At 40.6% G+C, this 4,928-nt stretch overlaps 1 pseudogene; it reads right to left on the bottom strand.

Annotated features, from left to right (window-relative positions):
* Positions 1-624: 624 nt before the first annotated feature.
* On the bottom strand, positions 625-1,222 carry LOC119805083 (annotated as a pseudogene).
* Between the last annotated feature and the right edge of the window lie 3,706 nt (positions 1,223-4,928).

The following is a 4,928-nucleotide window of genomic DNA, read 5'->3' as shown; positions in this document are numbered from 1 at the left end:
ACACACAGACAGAATAGTATAAACATAATAAATAAATATTTAAAAAGAAATCACTGATAAATCTAAGATCATAAAACTTTTCTCCTATCTTTTCTAATAAAACTTTTATACATGCAAGTAAATATATGTACTTAGCCTATTTTGAGAAAATAATGGTAGAAAGTATCTAATTTTATTCTTTGACATGTGGGTTACAAATGTTTTTTAAAATGTTGTCCTTTGTTTATTAATATTGACATACTTGTCAATCATAATTTGATGCAAATTAAAACTACATTAATATTCCATTTTATCCCCAGGCTGAATAGCAGTCATTAAACAAACAAATAACAACAAGTGTTGGCAAAGAATGTAGAGAAAGGAAAAAATTTACATAATTCTGGTGGGAAGGTAAACTAGTCAAACCACAATAGAAGTCAGTGTATGGGAGTTGTCAAAAACTAAAAATAGTTTCCATAAAAAACTTCCATATGGCCCCATTGTACAACTACTGGATATTTACCTTGGACTCCGCGTCAACATATCCCACAGATGTTTATACATCAGCCTTTATTGAAGCACTAGTCACAAAAGCTAACTTATAGAACCAACTTTATCATGTAGTCTGCAAAATTCTGATAAATGTTAATGCTTACAATGTACTTCTGTGTGGAACTCCTCGCTTTCAGAATCATACCCAGGGAAACATTTGGTACTGTGAGGAATAAACAAGCCTCCATCCATAGCTCCATTCAGAGCCCCCAAAACATTTTTTTGCCAGTTGTAGTTCGGGCAAGTCCTGCATCCAAATAGCAAGTGAAGGCACCAGGCTGACCATCAATGCTTTCCATACTGTATTCATCTCCAGTCACCTCCATTTGGCCTTCATTGATCGTGTCCAAACCAAACTTATTGAGAAGCCTGCAGGCCAGCAGCAGGCCGGTACAATAGGCTGCAGCATAATTTGTCAGGCCAGCTTTCACACCGTATTTTGGCAGTTCCTGTGCATACGCTGCGCAGACTATCATATCCCCTCCATACAGGCGTACACAATCTAGCAGATGACATCTCTGTTAGTTACGCCAACCGTCATTCTGTATTGGGGTGTGCTGTATTTATTTTTATCTAGAATCACCAATTGTTTCCGAACATAGTGGTCAGTTTTCCCCTTTTGCTGCCTTCTAAATTTCATTTGGCATCTCTTAAAGTAGGCCTTCTTCTTGATAGCTTTCACAGACCCCATCCTGAGCAACAGAAACCCGCAGTTATGGTTCCAAGCAGACCTGCAGGCTGGTAGGTCTAGGGGGTAAAAGGCATAATGTTATTTTTAAGGTCGCTTTCTTGTGCTTCCATTGCGTTGGAATGTTCAGGTCTTGCTGTAGCAGGATAGCTGGGTTCTAGTGGTGCCATATTGCCCTTTCTACTTTTGATTGTGTTCTTACACTAGCATTTAGGCATCTGGATTTGGGATGGTTATAGGTCTAGGTGTTTATTCCTGTCTTTGTCTTTGTTGGGTTGGTGTTTTGTTCCTTGGTCTTCTGACATAAGTGACCAAGGATTCTGGTTAGTAATGAGTCTTCAGGTTCAGTGGGGTATATCCACTGGGGTTTTGGGGGACTTGAGTCCCTAGATATGTCCTGGCCTTCAGTAGAGCCTTTTGAAATAGTTGGCCAGAATATGGAGCCCAGGGCAGGGGGTTCAGTCTGTGGTTGTTGGGCAGATTTATAAGGAGCGTTATCAGGCAGTGGGCAATGTCTTACCTGGGATCCCTAGGACAAGCCTGGTCTCCGGTAAAGCTGCCTGGGATATGGACCGGAGTGTGGAGCCCAGGACTGGGGGCACAGTCTGGGGAGTTGGTGAGCTTTGAGGAGTGTTAGCAGGTGGTAGGTGATGTCTTACCTTGGGTCCCTAAATCCAACCTGGCATCCAGTAGAGCCTAAAACTTCTTCCGAAATTGTAGGACAGAATATGGAGTCCAGGGAGGGGGGTGCATTCTTTTTTTGTTTGTTTATTTTTTTTTATGAGACAGGATTTCACTGTAGCTTTGGAGCCTGTCCTGTAACTAGCCCTTGTGGACTAAGCTGGCTTCAAACTTACAGAGATCTGCCTGCCTCTGCCTCTGAGAGCTGGGATTAAAGGTGTGTACCACCACCACCCAGCTGCATGTCTTTTTTTAAAAATTAAGAGAATGCTAAGTGTTGTTTAGAATGCATCCACTCTTATGTTTATAGTATTGGAACAAATCAGAAGAATGTAAATGCACAGTTACGAGATTTGAGACTTGAGGACAATCTCTTTGATTAGACTTTGGGAAAAGATTGCTAACCGTATTTGTGAGCAATTAGCATGGGGTGTGCTGGCAAAAGAAAGTTCTGTTGCCCTGAGCCCTGTGACTTCTCCTTTCCCAGCTTTACTTACGTTACTCATCAGGTGAAAATGCCAGTCTGCTCATAATTGTAAGCAAGCTGTGTGAGAAAGAAACATGGCAAAACACAGAACTGATCATATGTGAACACCATTTACTTTCTGGTACGAATAAATGTATCTGTAAGACTAACTTCTAAAAAGTTAACTTTCCTGACCATAGAGTGAAGGGGTGAAGACACACCTGACTAGTGGCCCATAGGACATGGTATAATAAAAGTGGCATCAGTCGAGAGAACATTAAGCAGATGAGTAATAAAGTATCTGTAATCCTCCCAAAGTAGAGTTTGTCCCACTACTTATGGTGACCAGCTTCCCAGTAAAGAGGGCACGGCCTTTCCATGCCCGCCATGGTCTTGATAAGGCAGTTCCAGGGTCAGAAATCCTTGAACAATTATAGCTCCATGGCACATAGTGGAAACTTCATAGTTGGACAAGTGACCTGTTAAGGAGGGGTAACCAGCAGACCCAGTAACTAGTAATAGCCACCTGTGCATTCGTTGAACTAATGTTAACTATTAAACTCGGTCATTTTTCCAAAGGTCCCCAAAGCGGGGAGGAAATCATTGCCAGAGCCCTGAGATGCATTTTACAGCACTGGTTTAATGCAGAGACTAAGTTGCTCAAAACTGCTAATTATCTGGATTTCTGTAACAAATTTCTATCACCAAATAGGAAGTTCAAGTTAGTACTCTGTTTGGGAAGTCACCAAAGCATTCTGTGCAGACTTAAGATTCCCCCACAAGAATTTGCCCAAGTAACAGCTAATCCAATTTTTTCTTTGCAATTGCAGCTAGAAACTAGCAAACCTAGCAGAAGACTGGTTTCAGAGGCTTGTCCCTGCTCCTTGGTACACTCTCCAGGCAGTATATCATGTTTTCAAACTGCTTTAGTGATTAGTTACAAGAACACAATTCCCAGACCCCAGCCTTTGATCTACTATCATAAATCTGCCATGCTTTTGATATGAGTGCTGGGATTTTTTACAAAATAATTCTCTTTGTTTGATGCATTCCATTTTTTTCAATTGATTTACTCCTTCATGGTGAAACAATGTATCAAGCCATAAATATGCATAAGGACTTCTTTATTGAGACCATTATGCTCTAAGAACCACTCATGATGAAATCCTTAGCCCAGCTCTCAGCGGTCTTCCCAAAGTAGAACAGAATGCCTTTCCTCTTCTCCAAAGAATTCCTTTTATGATAAGCTTAACATTTCTTCAGACAAAATGCTACAATTGCCAGAAACTTCCAAGCTGACATTTACTTAGTTTTTACAAGAGGAATATTTAGAATTTACACAAGGCTTACATCAGAACAGCTTCAACTTCTGTAGGTATAAACCTCAAAGGGCAGCTCAAAAACCCAAACTTAAAGGCCCTGCCTTTGCACATGTCAGTAGAAGAGTGTCCGCATGACTGGTTCGACGTCAATACGCGCGGAGTCTCACCCCATGTGGCCACCTGCTTACCAGGAGAAACATTCAGGAGGCAGGTGTTTCTTCAGTGACAAGTGACACTTACCAGTAGTCAATTATTTACATCTCTGTCCCATCAAAATTTCCCACAGCCTCCTGCAGGAATTAGCATGAGTACTCCCAGAGAGGCTGTGCTGTGAGCTCCTTCTTAATCTTTCTATCATGCTGAGGATTTAAAAGGACTCATGACTCTGCCTCTGCCCTGCACTTCACAATTGCTCTTCCAGTGAAGAGACCCAAGGTTCCCATGTCTCCAGGAACATAGCAAACTAATTTTGAAAATTGAAAGCCTAAAAAGCTGGGTCAGCAAGATGGCTCAGTCAGTCAGTGTGCTTGTCACAAAGCCTGATGACCTGAGTTTGATTCCGGGGACCCATAGAATGAAAGGACAGAAATGACTCCCACAAGCTCTCCTCTGACCTCCATGTGCACACTGTAGCCCAAGCATATATAGATGAATAGACAGAGAAGTAAATAAATGTGAAAATAAAATAAAATCTAAGCAAAAATGGAGAACATATAATAGTAAAAATAAAAATTGACCACATTTGCACATCCAGAATATACTATTAAAAGTGATGTATTTCCAGGATAATTTCAATACTCATATTTCTCTCTTTCTCCATTTCTCCCTCACTCCTTTCTCTTTTCTCTCATTAATTTTTGAAAGCATAATTTTTCTAATTTGTGTTACTTTGTCAAAGTAATGCATCACAGTTGATGTTTATTTTTTTAGTTAGCATACGATGTAGTTGGTTTTATTAAGACATCTTCACACATAGGCACACACACACACGGATATCATTATACAATGTTCTTATTCAGCCTGTTCTCCTCCATTTCCTCTCCACCTTCTTGCTGCTTCCCAAAAGAGTTCTCCCTTCTGTTTTCATTACTTACATTCCATTACCATCTCTTATGCCTTTTTTCCCACCTCCCTATTCATGCCTTCTTCTCCCAGACTCCTGTCTACTTTCAATATGTGCTTATTTTGAGGAATTCAAATAGTTTAGGAAATTACAAAGATGAGAAAATTGGCAGTCACC

This window comes from Arvicola amphibius, chromosome X (assembly GCF_903992535.2).
Source record: "Arvicola amphibius chromosome X, mArvAmp1.2, whole genome shotgun sequence".
NCBI lineage: Eukaryota > Metazoa > Chordata > Mammalia > Rodentia > Cricetidae > Arvicola > Arvicola amphibius.
The sequence above is the reverse complement of the archived record's forward strand: the minus strand, read 5'-3'. Positions and strand labels throughout refer to the sequence as shown.